Source organism: Tiliqua scincoides, chromosome 7 (assembly GCF_035046505.1).
Source record: "Tiliqua scincoides isolate rTilSci1 chromosome 7, rTilSci1.hap2, whole genome shotgun sequence".
In the NCBI taxonomy this organism is placed as follows: Eukaryota; Metazoa; Chordata; class Lepidosauria; order Squamata; family Scincidae; genus Tiliqua; species Tiliqua scincoides.
In genome coordinates, this window is record NC_089827.1 from 39,578,292 (window position 1) to 39,597,106 (window position 18,815).

The 18,815-nt window shown below is 46.9% G+C and overlaps 1 protein-coding gene and 1 pseudogene across 3 annotated transcripts in view; one reads left to right on the plus strand and one right to left on the minus strand.

The window, feature by feature from the left end:
• The window catches only part of EPS8 (EGFR pathway substrate 8, signaling adaptor), a 176,220-nt gene that overhangs the window by 30,450 nt on the left and 126,955 nt on the right, over window positions 1-18,815 (plus strand). The window contains exon 1 of one of the 3 annotated variants that reach the window (XM_066633375.1): window positions 4,645-4,790. The exons of the other annotated variants lie outside the window; for them this stretch is intronic. The gene's annotated coding sequence lies outside the window, so the exon portion shown is untranslated. Of the gene's footprint in view, window positions 1-4,644; window positions 4,791-18,815 lie in introns of those variants that run through there. 3 annotated transcript variants of the gene reach the window in all.
• On the minus strand, window positions 9,997-10,116 carry LOC136657710 (5S ribosomal RNA; annotated as a pseudogene).

Genomic DNA, 18,815 nt, shown 5'->3' on the forward strand with positions numbered 1-18,815 from the left:
TCTTACTCCCACAGTTGCTTAGAGTAATTTTATTACATGGAATTCATGTAAGCCATTTTTCGGAATGCATTCACTGCTTCCTCTCCTCGAAGTAGTGCCACACTACATACTACACACTACAAGTGCACCTGTACAGTATTTTTCCCCATGTGTAGAAAAAATAGGGGGAAGGGGATGTGGAGATTGACAGCCCAATCCTATGCATGTCTACTCAGAAGTAAGTTCATCTTTAGGGGGGTAGCACATAAAAAATATTTTATTTCCCCAATAAAAAATGGTTTAAATATAAATAAATAAATAAATAAATGATTAACAAGTTGTGAGTTCCTGCACCTTTTAATTTACAAAAAAAGCACTGCCTACAGGTATCCTGGGCTGGATAAACTTCTACGCAAAGTAAAGTATAGAACAGAGCCTCAGTCCAGCTGGGTCCAATGCTGTGAAGTATTTGTTGTTATTATTAATAAGAATTTTTCAACCAAATATAGTTAACAAAGCAGTTCGCATAGTGAAATAATAAATGGTTCCTTGTCCCCAAAGGGGTTGCAATCTGAAAGCTTCCCACTGTGGAAAGTCTTAAGACTTGTTCTGCTAGTAGCTGCCAGGCCCAGCTGATGGGCAGACCAGGAGGTGGGCAAGGCAAGCATTCCCTCTCACTGCCTCATTGCTTCCTCTTGGTGCCACTTCCAGCTGTTCTTTCCCAGCTCTTTTGCCACTGAGCTGCTTGAGAGCCTCTCCATGCCCTTTGCCTCTCTTGTTTACTACCCCAGACGAAGCAACCAAAGCAGCAGTTCCATGCCAGCCACCCCCTGCTCCTTCAGTTCCAGCCCACTGGAAGAAAACCCCACCACCAGCCTGTGTGTGTTCCATAGAGGTGCACTATTTTTGCCCATGCCTTGTTAAGTATCTGGGCAGAAACCTGCCTGCACATTTGAAAGTGTATCTCAATTTAGAGCAGCAATTTTCAATCACTGAGTCATGGCACATTGGTGTGCTGCAGATGGTCCACAGGTGTGCTGCAGGGATTTGGGGGAGGGTCATTTCTTAGTAGGGCCATTGGGAGATGGGAGCCCCCGCCTGACAGTGTGGCGTGCCTTGTCAATTGCCAAAAAACTGATGGTGTGTTTTGACCATTTTAGCGCCTTCTCCATGTGCTCTGAGAAGAAAAAGGTTGAAAATTGCTGAGCCACAGCCTGACATTTCTCTTTTAAAGAATGAAAGCTTGCGCAACCCAAGCCTGACAATGGTCCAATCAGGCAAGGCATGGCATGTGCAGAATCCAGGCCAAACCTGGCCACAGGGTAAAATGGCAACCCTACTCTTCTGGAATGTGCATCATTGTGAAACGTGTCTATGTACACACAGGCTGAATGCTAACTCTGAAATGGAAGCAGTGTCAGAACTGGATTGATGGGGGTCGTGGGGCAACCAGGCCTTCCCATTACCCATCTTCTAATACTACTGGTACTGAGGGCTCTGGGAGCAGATCAGCAAATTAGGCCCTCTGAGGGACTGTGCCCCATCTGGCCGATCCCTGGCGCCACCTCTGCAAGCAAGCATTTTCTGCATAGGAATGTGGTCTCCATTTAAGTGGCCCTGAGTCTGGGTACAAAGGGTGATTTTCAATCCTTTCCAGTCCCTTCCCTCTGTGCCCCACCTCTGTTTCTCCCACCTGTCCCAGAAACCTTGCTTCCTTTACATGTACATTTTGGGAAAGCATGAAATGTATCCATGGTTGCAATCCACTGATGACTTTATTAAACCTATTGTGTGTGCTGAATTGACACCAAAGAGAGGGCACGTTCAAGATGAGGTCATACAGAAGCAGCCCACTGCCTGTCAAGAAGCAGGCTGTCAAACCTATCTTCTGTCAACCCCCCCTTTTCCTTCAAAAGGATCCAGCAAGTTGAAAGGGAATTTTTCATTTGTTAGGAAGTGTTTGAATTCACTCAGCACTCACCTGCTATACAGTCATAAAATGAGAAGCATTAAATGGAAATTACATGTAAAGAAACTGGTGCTGGGGGGAGGACCGTCCCTCTCTCACTATAGCAGTTTGATGGGGCTCCTGTCACACTTAATATAGGCTATGCTCTCACTTGCCACTTGCTTTCCTTCCCCTCTTACTTCTGGAAAAATGCAATCTATTGTTAATCGTTCTCACCGTCATATGCTGTATGATGATGGCTTTACTGCTAGATGTCTCAAGGTTGAAAACAAATGCCGATGATATACCTCTGCTATGGGTATCAAGATTTAAAAAAAAAAAAAAGGCCAGGCATTACAAAGCAGCACAACTTATAAAGAAAGATAATTTTGTCAGAAAGAACTGCTGGGCGCTGTACACCACAATCGTAGTCCCACTGAGTTCAATGGGGCTTGCCCCTAGGAAAGTATACATAACATTGACACTGCTGCTTAGTAAGCATGCACTAGACTGCAGTCTCATTGTTGAAGGCTGCAAAAATAGCAGTTAGCTTGATGTGGCATTGAGAGGCAGGGCCCATGAGAGGGGGGTAAAGGGGGTAATTTGTTCCTGTGTCCAGGGTCATAAAGAGGGCCCAGGAGCCAAAGGAGGAGGTCATAATTTTCCTGGGATCTTACATTTTCCATTCTCACCCGGACTTGCTGCCCGCATAGGATGCTGGGAACACTACTGTGGGCATGGTAGCAGTTGCTACCACAAGTCATTTTAACTGGGCCAAGGAATGCATACATGACACTCCTTAACACAGTTTCAAAGCTGGGAGGAAACTGGACTGCTAAAGTAGCTCTTCAGCTTGTGGATTCACTTTCCATGGAACTTAAGAACACAGCTGCAGGATTACAGCTGCTGTAGAAGTATGTTTTGGTACACACAGGACACTTTCCATTTTAGTGTGAGCCTAAATACAATGATGCTAATTTTCTAAATGATTTTCTGTATTTAAAAGATTTTAGAGAGACTCATGAATACGTTTGGTTTCTGTAACTGCCAGCACTACATTGGCAAGTAGACATGGGATCCACATTAGGAAGCACAGTAGATTCCGGTTGTTGGCACCCTCCCCCATTCTGTTTCATCCCTTTCCCCTTTGAGAAGAGGCCCAAAAGAAACTTTGTACCTCCTGATAAAATTTGTCTCAGAGGCCCTGTCGAGTGGTGACTTTAGACGCTGCTGGACGGAGGATTGCCAACTCTGGCTGAAGTCATTCCTGGTTGTTTTTTCCATTGGGCATATGGGAACATTGATGCTGACCAACCATCAAGAGCTGTTATAAGGATTACTGAGACCATGCATGTGAAGTGCCTTGGATATCTCAGGTTGCTGTACACAGGCAGTGTGTTACAAAGCAATATGGAAGGCCACTTGAATGACATTGTGGACAATAATAAACAGCCTCCTGCCCAATTTACAGAGAGACCCAGTGGCATAGCTAGATGGGGTGAAAAGGACGAAGTTTTGCAGGCACCGGAAAGCGACGTGCATGTGACCCCTCCCCTTGGGAGCTATACTGGGCGGGGGCAGCAAAACAGAAGTGGACGCCTGCGAATGGCTCCAAAGGGGAAGGGTTGCTTGCATGGCACATTCAGGCGCCTGCAGAACTTAGTGCTTTGCTCCTCCTCTAGCTACGCTACTAGAGAGACCCATCCTCAAATGAGCTGGCTCATAATACATTTTTTTATTAATTTAAAAGATTTATATACCACTTTCCTGAAGCTCAAAACAATGTACAACACATCATGAGCTAAATCACCCTAAGTGTGTTAGCCCTTTCTCATAGCAGAAGTGCTCCAACTCTTCGCTGCCCTGTGACTGTCACTTTTCCAACTCCAAAGCAAACAAGGTGAAACAAGAAGTGCACATTTGTTAAACACCTGGTGCACCCAGGTACCCTGATTGTGCCACACACACACACACCAACACCGCCAACACCCTGAGTGTGCCACACACGCACACACCCCCACACCCGAGTGTGCCACACACAATCAACACCACCCTGATGTCTCACACACCACCACTACCACCACCCTGATTGCGCCACACACACCACCACCGCCTCTTCCTCTTTGTCCTAGCGATTTTCCTGCACTGGTGCGAGGTCTGCTGTGCTGCAAGCTGCATGCCAATTGGCACGGTCCAGGGTGTCTTCTGGGGCAATGTTGAGTGCCCACATGTCTTCTTTCAACCACTGCGTTGAGCCACTGCTTCTTCTTCTTCACTGATGGTGTCCAGTTGGAGATAGTCCACACGTACCACCACCACTACTATCCTGATTTTGCCACACACATGCTGGCACCACCACCCTGTTTGTGCCCCACATGCACACACCACCACTGCTGCCACCACCAAAACCCTGAGGGTGCCACACGCACCACGACAACAATGTGTGTTTGTGGTGTTAAAGGTGCATGTTCATTCTTCCACTTGGCATGCAAGCTGTGCGGGAAGCACCTGCGGAGACCGTGATCGCCAGGCAAGGAGTCCCAGCTCCCCGCCCTGGCCGCATCCAGCCGCACGTGTGAACCAAGGCCGGCTTTGCCCACCTGCAGAGCTCCGGCCGGCCACTAGAGGGAGCTCGGGTCCGCGCGTAGCCTGAGCGCGGCAGGCGGGCGAGAGGCGGGCACTTTGGAAGCGGGAGCTGCCCCTGCCTGCTGCATTTCGCTGCCCGGCGGTGGCTGCGCGTCCTCTCGCCTCTTGCGTGGCTCGGGACGGGAGACGCTTCGCCGCCTTCCAGCTGCGGGGTTCCCACCCGGGGGAAGGCTTGGTGGCTGGCCGAAGGGGAGAGGCAGGAACGGAGCCGGGCAAGGTAAGAGGAGCCGGGCAGGGGAGGGGGAGCCGGGCTCCAGGGACCACCTCTGAGCCCCTCTTCGCCTTGGGAGGACCAGGGGGCCCTGCCCCCCCCAGGGACCCTGCAAAGCCTTGGGCGAGGTGTGTTTGCTCTCCCCCCCTTGCCTGTAACCTGAGCCCTTGCTGGCCACACCTGTTACCTCTCCTGGCAGCTCTGGGGCTCTCTCTGGGCTCTTTCCAGGTGTCTGCTACCTGGCTGGCTGGTTGGCTGGGTTGGTGCTTCCTGGAGGAACAGGTGTGTGGATGCCAGAGAGCCTGATCCTGGTTTAAGGCTACAATTCTATCCACACTTACCTGGGAGTAAGCCCATTGGCTAGAAAGGGACTTAGTTCTGAGTAGACGTGCATAGGATTGGGCACTAAAGGGCATTTCTTCTCATTCCACCCCCCCCCCCCCAGTTCTGGAGGCACAACTGCCTCCTGGTCAGTCTGCTGCAGGCTTTGGTGTCCTTTTTTTCCTCTCTTGCTGACCTGTGGCCATCCTGGGCGCCCCCTGAGCTGAGAGTAAAACCTCACCAAAAGCAATAGGGTTCGCTTCCCACCCCGTCTGTGATCCCCGTGGCACAGAGTCCTGCCTGCTTGTCATAGGTGAGCCCCATAGCCATTGTGGGAACCGGGTGGTTGCCCATACCTACCCTCACTTAAAGGTGAATGTGTGTGTTAGCGATCCGCTATAGTGTTTGCAAATACAAAACTGAGAGAGGCATTAGTTATTCTGGAGTAATCAATGTGATGATTGTGCAATACAGAACTCGGATACCATGTGTGCCCTGCATGTTAAGATATTCCCCCCCCCCCATGGCTGGCACCGTCTTGGTTGTTCATCTTCTTTTCACCATCAAGCCATTCTTTATCTTCTCTCTTTGCCACTCCTTAACTATCAGTGGTCTTAACTCTGGCAAAATAGTATTCCCCTCCCTCTTGGTGGTTCCCAATGTCCTCCTCTCAGTTCTCACCATTTCTCCCTTCCCCCTGTGCTCAAAAGCTGCCTTCTTCATCCAGGTCTGGTATGGGTCACAACCTTGGAGGGCTGTGCCAATGCATCTATTCTGGGGGAAATCCTCAGAAATGAACCTAGAACAGGCTGGGTATGTGCTGGTTGATCCATTCAAAAGGAACTCTTACACTCTCATTTATGATGAGGTGTCTAATGCTAAAAATGCCTTGCAGTGTCCCTTCTCCTCCAGTCTGTTGTCTCTACAAAGCCAGGGGTTTCTCACTGCTCCGTAGGTCGAATCGGGGCTGGCTTTAGGGGAATGTGGCCTACGATGTGACATGGGGCCCTGCACTGGGGCAGCTGGCAGATCTCCCACTGCTGCAGCCAACATCTGGCAGCTTGGGAGGGCAGTGCGTTGAGCAGAGTGTGTGCTTGCTTGCCCTCCCAGGAAAGGACCTGAAATGGGCCTCCCAGAAGTAGTTGGTGGTGACATTACATCACTACCAAATATTTCCGGGTGCCATGCTTTGCACGAAGCACCACAAGTGTCTAGCTCTCCGTGGCTGCCTGGTGAATGGAGGTCCTGCACAAGCCCCCCACATTGGACCTTGCTGGTCCTGAGGCTGGCCATCCCTGGGCGGAATCATAGCCAGTTCTACCCGCTACAGCCACACATTTGCTCACAAAGTACTTGGGGCAGAACCAGGTGACAAGAGAGAGGGCTGATTTTTTTTTTCTCTTCCTGTATGCTTTGCATGTTTTGAGATTGTGAGATGCTCTTCTCCACCTTGCGCTTGGCTAGGTGGAATGCTCTCTGCAGAAGCATTGCCAGTGAGACGGACATCCCAGCCCATCTTGGTTTGTCTTGTGTACGGTCCTTAAGGTGAATGCTCCAGCGATCCAACAGCTACCAAACAGAAAGAGGAGTTCTCTCTCTTTCAAGCTTGCTTTCAGTGCTTTTTAACCATAGTCAGTCATAAAAAGAGCATATTCCCTGTGTGTTTCTCCCCAGTCAAAGGTAGGCATGCTGGACAGTCTGTGAGAAAGTGGCTGGGATTGGGGCACAGCCTCGGAGTGGTGGAGGGGTAGGTGGTTGTGATGGGGATGAGGGGAGCAACCATTTAATGTGGACCACTGAGACTCCAGGTTTGACAGAACCCTTGTAGGCAAGTTGTGCGTTCATGAGGATCTTTTCTTAAGTATCTTGGCTTTAGTCCAGGGCAGGAGTGTCCAAAGATTTTGGCAGGAGGGCCACATCAGCTCTCTGACACTGTGTCGGGGGCCGGGGGGAAAAAAGAATTAATTTACATCTAAAATTTGAATAAATTTACATAAGTTTACATAAATGAATATATTAAAGATGAACTTACATGAATGAATGAAGGTCTTGCAATAGCTCAAGGCCTATAAAAGGCCTTGCACCAAGCAAGGCTGGCCTTTCCTTTGCTGCCACTGCTGCATCACAGATGTGAAAGAGCAAGCAGTGGAGGGAGCTCTCATCCCACAGTTCACACAAGAGATCAAACAGTCGCCCTCACGCTGAGAGCAGTTGCGTTGGGCCAGTGCGGGCTTCAACAAATCTCCGGAGGGCCAGAGGCTCATTGGAGACTGGGGGCTCCCTGAGGGCCACATTGAGAGGCCTTGAGGGTCGCAAGTGGCTTGGGCACCCCTGGTCCAGAGGATGGCCTGAATGCATGGGACAGAGTTGAGCTGCTGACGGGAAAACTAGCTTGGCAGAAAGCAGTGAGTGAATGGGAGACATGTATAAACCCGTTCTCAGCTCCTTGGCTATAAAGCACGGAGTACATATAACAATAGAAGACAGACCCCCTGATGACAGCACTTGTGCGTAGATTCTAAGCGTCAGAGCTTTTGTCGCTTCTGGTATGAAAGATGTGAGAGCAGTTTAGGGATCCAAGCTCTCCTTCCTGGCAGTACCTCTATTTGTATAACACCTCAAGCGCTTCTCCTGCCTTATTTCAGTTGTGCGCAGGTGGGTGACCAACAGGTTACAGAAGGATAGAGTGGCTTGCATGAGGCAACTTGGTTTGTGGTTGGGCTCACATTTGAACCATGGACCTTCCTACAATCACAGCTCCCTCACTATCCTTGCCCCTTGTGACATGTATGTGGCTTAGGGCGCAATCCTAACCCCTTATGGCAGTGCTTTCTAGCACTGGCATAGTGGTGCCAATGGGACGTGTGCTGCATCCTGCAGTTGGGTGTCACTCATGGAGGCCTCCTCAAAGGAAGGGAATGTTTGTTCCCTTATCTCAGAGCTGCATTGCCCTTATGTTAGTGCTGGAAAGCACTGACATAAGGGGTTAGGATTGCGTCCTTAGAGAGGCTGCTTCCTGGAGCTTTTGCTGAGTGGGCACTGAAATCCTTCCTTGGAGGCTTCTGGGAGATGTGGAAAAACTGAAGCAGGGATGGATGTTGACCACAAGTAATGGCAGCCTTCTAAATCAGGCTAAAATTGGCAGACTACTGGAAGAAAGTGCTAGAAGAAATTGTCTTTTACCATTAGGATGGGGACTTGACCCCAATTTTACAAGAGGAGGAGGGGAATTTGATCCTCTCCGAATAATGGTGCTGTCATATCTCATGTGTCTCCTACCTACATAGCAATGTCTATTCATATACAGTTATTCACTTTAGAATGGGTTTACAGCTGCCGCCAACAGGACCTCATGGGTGAAAAATAAGCTGATCAGTGATGTGAATGCAAGTGTTTGGTAGTATCTCAGCCAATAGCATTTTTAACATTGTGGTTGTTTATATAGAGGGTAGGATACAGCCTTGTAATTTCTGTTTTATAGTATCATTGTTTTGTAAACTGATAATCAAGGCCCTTACAGAATTTAGAGGCAAATTTCCCTCTTTTTATAGAGGGAAATAGCTTAGTTTTGTGGCAGAAACTTCAACTTCTGAAGCCTTGGAACAAAGTGCCAAAAACCAATGCATTCCTGGGTTCACGTTGCAATATTTTCACAATGCACAGAATTTTCACAATACTTTCTCAGTGCGGTAAAGCGGAGGTCCCCTTTATTAAGGACCAATCCATGTGCTACTCTAGTGGGATGGGAGCTGCTGCAGTATGCGAGAAACTTCTGCAAAGAGCCATGCTAGTTCACTTGAACCCCAAGCACTCTCCCTTCCCCCCATAAGTTCCTATTGGCAGAGGTGACTCCTCAGAAAGCAGTATGGGCACCCACAAGTGCTGCATGGCTTTTCTCCCTGCTTTCCATCATGGAGAACAAACACAAGCACTTCAGATCCATGTTAAGCAATGACGTGATTGAATTAGTAATTCTACCCGAATCTGAAGCCCTGTCTCTGTTTCAAAAATCGCCATTTCCCCATCTCCTATGTCTGGTGCTGCCAGGAAAAGATTCCAAGAAGGGGCTGGCTATCCCTTTAAGGTGCGACTTTTGGTTTCTCTGAAGAATGGAGGCTTTTGTTTTCCAGGGTTCCCAAGCTCTGACTGTGGCAGAATCTCTCTTTTTCAACCTGCGTGTGGCTGCCGGCCAGAAGGCAAATCAACTTGGCACTCGGGAGCTCTAGCCCATAGCAGAGAAGGGTTATACTTGAACTCCCTCTGATTGGGGAGAGACTGAATGGGGTTCCTTCCATCCCTGGCTTCCGATTTCCCTAACCTGGAAAGCCTGAATGGAGTAGCTTGTCTGGCCCGCTTTCTCACAAGGCTCAAAGCTGGTCATGAAAGCAGTCAGCTTCAGGACCTTCCCAGCTTCTCTCTCACTTGCCTCAGGGTCCATTATACATTCACCAAAAGCATTTGCTCTGCTGGGCCAGTTTAGGTTGCAGGTGGAGAGGTTTCTGTGCTCCATCAGCCTCCCCCCCCCAATTCCAGCTTTCCCCCTTCATCTGGTACAATGCTTTCTTTGAGCTTGGCCATCTTCCCCACCCTCCCATTAAAAACTTTGTTATGCTTTGCCAGTTCCTTCGCTGCAGCTCACCTAATCTTATTCGCAATATTTGAAGAAGGAAATTAAGTTGTGGTAACTGTCTCATTTTTAATAGCTGAGTAACAGCCAAAAGCACTTTTCACCGTTTCCCATTTCTCAACCTGGAGCTGTACTTTTTTAGAAGCTGGTTCATAACTGCTGTTAGAGAGAGAGAGAGAGAGAGAGAGAGAGAGAGAGAGAGAGAGAGAGAGAGAGAGAGTGAGTGGTGGTTGGCAACCTTCAGTCTCGAAAGACTATGGTATATGCCTATAGCACCTGGTATTCCCAGGCAGTCTCCCATCCAAGTACTAACCAGGCCTGACCCTGCTTAGCTTCTGAGATCAGACAAGATCAGGCATGTGCAGGGTAACAGTTGCTGTCAATGCACTAGTGTAGTGGTTGGAGTATTGCACAAGGAGCAGGAAGATCCAGATGCAAATCCCCTCTCCGACATGATGCTTCCTGGGTTATTCTGGGCCAATGGTCCCTCTAATTTTCTTTCAGAGCGCATGGAGCCCTATGGTGGCATGGGGCGACTGTTGAATGCTTGGCAGTGGTGTCATCACTGGCCTCTGGCCATGAGGGAAACTGTGTGGGGCTTCAGTTAGAGCTGAGTATAGCATGGCAATGCTGCTTAGTGGGAAGGCTGCTGAGCCAGTTGTTGGCCTAGCCTACCTCACAATCTTGTTGTATTAAATTGGAGGGAGAGGGGACTGAACACTGCACATTGCCTTGAGATCTTTAGAGACAGTTACATTTATTTCTATTCCACTCTAGCAATGTTAAGTTTGTTAATAAAATTCCTAGATATACTGTATCATTGGTTTAACATCCAAGTAGCAGCCAAGTATATATTTTTTTAATCTGATGGCTTTTTAAAATTTACTAACTTTTTCATATATATAATTTGTATTTACAAGTTCTAGTGATTGATCATAGGCTATACAGCTGTATTCTAAAAAAATCAAAATACTTTGGATTTAAGATTACATTCAGGCTGTTACAAATTCCCACACTTTCAGATGTGTGGAAACTAGAACTTAAGGCATGGCTGTACAGGTGCATTATCTCAAGTACTGTTTCCATGAACGCTTTCCGTCTGTGCACCTATACTTTTCCCTTAGTGCTTAGCCGCCTCCCACTCTTCCTCTCATTTACATTACCACAGCAGGTAACATTGGAAACCGTTTGTACTGCTTAAATAGCAGGTAAGCAAAGCCACACCTTGGTGCAGAACAATTCACAGACAGCTGGTAATGTTGCCAATTCTGGTTGCATATTTAGAGGAGAAATGGGAGGGGAACACAGCACTCTCCATTTTCACACTTGTGAAGGACCATTTTATTCTGTTTACACATTTATAAAAAATCCTAGTGTGCATACTGCATCTTGGGTGGGGGGATGCTTTATCTGGTACACTGAATGGGGTAAGCAAAGATGTACTTTGCTTAACTCACTTGTCTGGCCCAGTTTCTCTTACTTAGCAGACAAACTCTGGGTGGTCTTGTCTTTGTCTCAGCCAACACTGTAAGTTTATAAGCGCTATCAAATTCCTGGGTGAGTGAAAATGGTGCCAAGACCACCCTTTTCTGTGCTACTTCTTGTATCTCTTATGAACAGCTCAGCTGACCCAGAGCCTGATTTGTTTATTTTAATATGTGACTTGCTTTGTTGACTACTGTTGAAAAGGAATATGTGTGTCTTCTTAATAGTGGGGCGGGGGGGGGGAGGGCTAGGTATCTTGTGAGACCAAATAGATGTCTAGGAATGACTTAGCTGCTAGGGAAGCTTTCTGGAGTGCAGAAGGTGTGTGCGGATGTAATTTTTCTGTTCTGCTGAGCGCACAGATTTTGACCTCAAAATGTGGGTGACTTGCCCTGCAAGTTGGTCCACAGACCTTAACCCATTTCTGCGCAGTCCACAGATGTACACATTTGATCCCTGTTGCGTATATGCAATGCTGGCTAGAAATAGGAATTTAAAATGGAGACTTTTCACCTTTATAACTGTAAAATGATGCAATGGTTTGTCTTGATCACAAGGAAAGGGCACAGCCTTGGTATCTTTCAGATTTTTTTCATTGCATCTACTTTGGCAAAAATAAACAGGGAAGGGGACAAACCTTTGGTTACAAACGCGGTACAGGCTCCTCTTCACAGAGCAAAGTTTTAGAAGGCCATCTCGGCCACTTTGACTTGAACTTTTTTGAACTTTGGCCAGAAGAACAAGCCCATTATCAAGTAGATTCTCTGTGCCAAATTTCACTCTGGCAGGACAAATTCTGTGGATTTTGGAATGAATAGAATTTCAGGGCTCTATAATGGTAGAATGCATAAACAATAAATAGTCCCAGCCTTATTATATACAGAAGACACTTTTCCCTACCTGAAGGAACTTGCCACCTAAAATTCTGCATAGGAGAGACAGCAGAGGAAGAGGAGAGAAGTGGAGGTGGGGTAAAGACATGCTGCATACACATTGGCCTCATTACAGTGGGATATGGGAACTATGCCAAAGACCTAACAGGTGGGATTTGAGGAGGTATTTGAAGGAAGGGAGAGAGAGGGCAACACTCAAGTATTCCATGCATATAAGGGAAGCAGCTGAGTTGATTAGATGCATTATTACTAAAGCTATGTTGCTAAATAGCCACCATCATTTTATATCATACCTCTTGTGATCATCTGTCTCTTAATTGCAACTGTAAGCTGTTCTGAACCTAGTATTTATTAAAAGGACAGATTGGGGTTGAGGGCGACACTACCAGTCTCTTAGTCAATTACAGGGAATATTTTGAAATGTGAGCATTGGCTGTATTTTCTCTCAGACAATTTGTATACAGCTTTGATCCAGAAAGAAAATTTCTGATTGAGATTAAATGATTATGGATCACTCAACATTAGCAGAAGTGTTTGAAACATTAGTAGTTAAATTTATTTTCTTTTTCTAACACATCATTACTCATTTAAAATGTTAACATTAACGTACAGTTGATGTGGTGGTAAAAGCCTGCCTGTCTACATGTAACACATTTATGAAACAACTTAGTAAGTCGACTGAGTAAAACAGAGGGTAAGACGTTTATAAATCATCAGTAAATGATGTGGGTCTCCATGAAAGAACAAACGAAGGACCTTTTTTCTGTTTTTCATTTAGTATGGATTCACAACACAGTCTTATGCAGGGTTTACTCAGAAGTAAGTCTCACTGAGTTTTGTGGGGCTTACTCTCAGGTAAGTGCATACAGGATTGCAACCTTAGTATATTACTAGCCTCTGACATGGTTAACTCTTCATTAACTATATTTGGCCTCTTCTAGATGTAATTCAAATGTTGGTGTTTTGGTATTTCTCTGCATTGTTGCTCTCCCAAATATTTGATTGGTGGATTTGAAAGATTTGTACAGTGGGCCCTCCAAATGCAGGCTCGGCATTTGTGGATTGGAATATCAGAAGGCCTCTCAAATGTGACTGAAGGTCACTTCCAGTCATGTTTGGGAGGTCCTTTGAGGATTTAATTATCTGCGGAATTCCGTATCTGCACGGTAGTGGTATTCAAACTGGGGCGCCGCAACGCCCCAGCCTGTGGGTCCTGGTCTCTGCCCCCTTAAGGGGTGGGGGCAGCCAGGAGACAGGGGGAAGGCAGCGGATTACGCGGCTTGGGGGGCTGCAGGGGCTTCGGTGCACTTGCCCAAGCCTCCTGCAGCCTCCCGGGGGTGCAGGAAGCCCTGGGCAACCTTCGGCAGGGCTCCCCAGGTCAGGAAAAGGGAAAGGGGAGCGATCATGCCCCGCTCCGCAAAACTGGAAGCGGAGCACGATCGCACTGCTTACCCTTCTGACCGGGCTGCAGGGACTGGGGTGCACCCTCCAGTCCCTGCAGCAGCCGTCCCTGTGTGCGGGGAGCCCTGCGCGTGCGTCTGCAGGGTGCCCCAGGTCAGGGAAAGGGAGAGTGGGGCGATCGCAGTCCGCTTTTGCGGAAGCAGAGCGGATCGCTCCACAAAATGAATTGGTAAGAGATTAGAACTCCCTGGAATGGAAAAGAGAGCGATGGAGTTGAAGAGGGAGTTCTTCTGCTATACACCCAACTGCTTCTTGACCCATTTTGGATCCTCTTCTTGCTCTTTGAAGAAGCTCGTGCTTGAAGAAGCAACTTGGCAGGAAGTGGCAGAGTCTGAGGCTAGAAGAACAGTGCTACCCTTCCCTTCCCCCCTTCTCCCAACCTGGCTAGGATGGACTGGCAAGGAGGAGTTAGCGGTGGTGGGTGCACACCAAAGTGTGTGCAAATATAAAAAAAAGGGGGTGGGAACAAAGGGGGGTTGCTCCTCCTTTGAGGAAGCTGCTGCTATTTCTGCCTGGATCAATCCTGAATACCATATACGCAAACTCCTCTAAGTACTAGAAATCAAACGCAACAGGATACTTTTATGTTCTCATATTTGCTATCGGCCAAGCACATCACCAAGTGAAAAGTGGCTTGTAATGTATACATGTCAATGGTGCTTGCTTTCATAATGTTTGCAGGCAACAAACAGAAACGGAAGAGACCTCTCTTTTTCGCTTTTGGAGCTGGGAGTGCATTTGTGGGTGGGAATATGGGGAAGAGGCACAGTGTTAATCACAGCATGGTGTTTGGCCTTGGGGGGGGGGAAATAAAAGATCCATTTCTGTGACACATCCCAGACTTAGGACTCTGTTGTTTCTATTAGAATTCAAGGGTTTATCTCATCTAAACAGCTTGCTAGAAGAGAAAGACGGACATTCTGCTTTGCAGCACAGCAAGGAAAGGCAGGGTGGGAAGGAGGTTTGGTCTTACTTGGCAACGCAGGTGGAACAACCTTTAAATAAACACTAAAAAGAATCCTAAAGAAGGTTAGATTTCAAGCACAGGCTGCTCAGTAATGGACCACAAGCTCTTTCCACGTGTGCCATCTTTGAACTATAACCCTGCAGCTGGAAAGAATGAAAAGACATGTTAATTTTAGAGGATGTGCAAATTGGCTAATTGTATTTCAGAAACTATCTCTATTCAGAAATGCTATATGGGGAGAGAACGGGGAGGAGAGAAACCCATTACAGAAAACCGGCTAATGCCACAAGGCAGCTGTTCACACGCTGTACTAGAATGAAGATTGTTCGTGAGATAGTTATATCCACAGGAATCTTATGTGCTCAGTGGGTTGTTTTGGTTTGTCTTCCCACCCACCCTCACCCCCCACCCCCAGTAGATTTGCGAGATTCCATTTGGTCAGGTGCATATATAACACTTCTACTTCTTAACCATGGTTAAAAAATGAAGCCAGAAGCTGTGGGATCATCTGTCTCCTCTTCCATGTTTGCATTTCTGTGTGAGAATGTTGTTTCTCCCACCCCCACCCTCCAATCTGATCTTTGGTTAAGGGTTGCATCAGTACCTACTTCAACCGTAGTTAACCAAAGCTCAGGTTAGCCACCTCACCCTCCCTCCTTCAACTCTACTTAGAGTTGCCTGGGGGACCCCTTGGCTGCCCAGCATCAGAATGGTCAATGTCAACCTCCCCTTCAGAGGCTGGAGAGACAAACTAGCACTTCTGTGGTGCTGAATGAGTATCTCAGGGCTCAATCCTATCCAACTTTCCAGTGCTGTGCTGCATCCTGTGGTAGGGGAGCAGCCACGGAGGTCTCCTCCAGGTAAGGGAATGTTTGTTCCTTTTCTCCTGCACCAGCACTGGACCAGCACTGGAACGTTGGATAGGATTGGACCCTCACTTACTCATCATGAAAATGGCTTTCTCCAGCTTGGAGCTTCCTTATAGTTCAGGACTCTCTGAAGTTCAGCAGAAATTGCACCCTCTCCCCACCTCCAAGCTGGAAGAAGAGGCTGGGCTTTTCTTGTCGTTCTTGCCATGGCAAGAATAGTCAGTAGAACTGTGTGCATGGGCATAAACATGTGAGACACAGAGAGAATGGTTCAGGTCTAAGCTTATATTAATAAGAGCTAGATAGGACTAAAACAGGTGAAAAATAGGCAAAAAAAAGTATGGGGGGGGAGCGGGGATTTTCACTACAGGCACCTAGGGAGCTTCATAGCTGAGAGGGAATCTGAATCTGGATCACCCTGAGAAGAGCATAAGGAAAGCCCTGCTGGGTCACCTGCCTCTGGGGAAGAGGTTACACATAGCCACTGAGACTAGTAGTCCTTGACAGACCTGTCCTCAGTGAATTTGTCCAGTCCCTCTTTAAAGCCATCCAAGCAAGTGGCCATCATCACATCCTGTGGCAATGATTTACACAGACTAATGACATACTGTGTGAAGAAATCCCTCCTCTGGTTTGTCCTAAATCTCCTGCCTGTGAGTTTCTTTGAATGATGGCTATTTCTGGCCACGCAAGAGAGTGAGAAAGAAGTCTCTCTATCCATTCTGTTCACACCATGCATAATTTTATGTTTCAGTCATATCTCTCCTTAAGCACCTTATTTTCCAAGTTTGATCCTGTAGTCCCTGAGCCAGAGTTTCCATTTTTGCTTTCTCAGCCACATTTAAGAACACTCCCACGTGTGCACAAGTCACATGCAAGAGACTAAAAGGTGCTTCTAGTGTCAGGCATCAAAACAGTCCTATGTGCATGACCCATGTGGACTCGACTTCTGACCAGGAATGACTCACCAAATGGAGCTGCCTTTTTTGTTGTTGTGTTACACCTTTGTTTTTCTTGATGAAAGGGGGGAAAAACCTGCAGATTTCTGCTGCACACTGGAGAATAATTCCCATCATAGGGAAAAGGCTAGAGCAAAAGCAGTGCCTGTTTTACTGTCCTCTTATTGACTGTCTGCCAAATCCAAGCCAGAGAGAGTAAGATGCAAGCTGGCCGAGAGCACATTGGACTTTGGGTTGGAGCGCATTGGGTTGGAGTGTGCATTGATAGCTGTCCTTCTGATGCTTATTCTGAGTGCTTGCTTATTGCTGAGCAGAACTGCTCTGGGTGGTTCTGTCTACCAGGTAAAGAGGCATTAGAAGAAGCTTTAGTAACTTTGATGTGATGGCTGTTTGTTGATGTGTTGAGACTTTGCCTTTGTGCATGTAGCAAGAAGCCCTGGGTTGGATTCTGGCCCCCTGAAGGGCTTCAGTGAGCAAAGATTTGATTGTGTGAGCAAACCCTCCAGCAAGAGAAAAGGGGTCTTTTGTATGTCTGATTCTGACTTGCATTTGCCGCAAGACTTGCCCTTCCAAGGACTGGTTTATTGATTCAGCAAAATCAAAAACCCCTTTTCCATAATTGATGGTGGCTGTGTTGGTCCATTAGAAGAAACCATCCAATGCAGGATCAGGCCTTCGTTGGGACCAACCAAAAAGCAACACCATATCAAATTGCAAGTTTTTGAGGTTTACAGCAGTCTTCATCAGGCAGATGGTAAGCAAAAAGAAGGCGAGGCGACTGTTGGACTGGCTCACACAGCAGGGTCTGGATTTGTCCCCATGTGGGCCCCCACAAGGCCCCATCTTTAGCATCCAGCAAGCTTTGTAACTGGTGTGTGGTGGGTTTTCAGCCTGGGTCTCCTTGGTCCAGCATATAGAGCTGGACTGGCAGTCATGTTGGATATGTCATGGACCAGTTTTTAGAAATAAGCCACCAAATGTTTCTGGACTCCCCTCAAATATTTACTTGCCTGCTTTCCTCATGGGCCTATCTATGTAAGTCGCAAGTCAGGCAGTAGAGTGGAATGGAAAGGACCATCTTTCTGCTAACACAGTCTTCTCTGGTTGGTTGCCTGGGGCAGATTATTACTTGCTGTTGGCAACCAAGTGAGTGGCTCTTTAGAAACCCAGGATCTAACTGGCATTATTAATGACTCATTAGATCTCTTGTCAGTTTATTAAGTTTAGAGATGGTGCTTCCTTCACATTCTCTGGCTTGATTAAATACATGGAATATATTCTTTCTGGGTAAGATATATACTGAATAAGATGACTGAGTACTTGTATCTGCTAAGTATGATTTAGTATGATTCATCCTTAAAAAAAAAAAAATCTCTGTCAGAGATTAGAAAAAGAGAGATGATTGATATTTATTTGGGAAGTGACATTTAGTGCTCTGAGAATTAAGTTACCAAGATAACTTTTCAATCCTCAAGGCATTGTTGTGTTCATAGCAATTGAGCATTTAGAAGACAAATGAATTGTGTTCCATGTATTTGTCATTTGTATATGTGCTTTTATATTTAGTAATTATTGAGTAAGATTTTAAAGATGAGTTTCAGAAGATTGTGCTGGGCATGGGCTGCCATTTTTATACTCGTTCATGGATGTGGTTTCCAGTCTGAGAAAATAAAGTTGTTGACCCTCCTGAAATGTTTCAAAAATGAGCCAAGTGAGCAAGGGATTTGCAGTCTAGTTCTCTGCCTGGCCACAGTTTTCAGAGTCCAGCGTTGGGCACTTGGAGGGTCAGCTTTTCCCCATGCAGGGAGTTGGATCTGGACTCCATTATAAGGGCTAGTGCAGGAGCACTGTTTCAATCAGGGGCTATACTGGCCCCCCATCATGAAATTGCTGCAAGTGCATCTAGCCTAGAATTTTCTGCAGTGACTTTCTAGGGTCTTGTGCAGAATTATTTCCTGTTGTCTACTGCTTGATCCTAAAGTGGAGGTGCCAGAGATTGAACCCTGGAGCTTCTTTATACTGTGCATGCGCTCTGCCACTGAGCTACATCTACATAACTCTTGATTAGGAAAACACCATCTCTTTTTAGGCGTACTGGAGCTCTGCCAGGAAAAAAAAAGCAGCCACACACAATGTTGGCTTTGCGTATGTGTTGTGTGTGTAATTTGTTTTAATACACGCTTACAGTCAGACACTAGGAGGTAACCCACACTATTTTGCAGATTGCGTACAATCCCTCAGGCTACAACTGTGTTCTGGAAAATTAATCTGATACAGCTGGAACCTCTGATGACCTAAACTTCTGCTCAATTACTGAAGCAGGTATTGCGATTCTTTGTATCGCCCCTAGAAAAACAGGACACGATCCAACTGGATGTGGTGTTCTGCCACAGAGTAAGCAGTTTAATAAATTAAAGCAGTGGCAGCTGGGCTTCAGTGTTGCACTCTC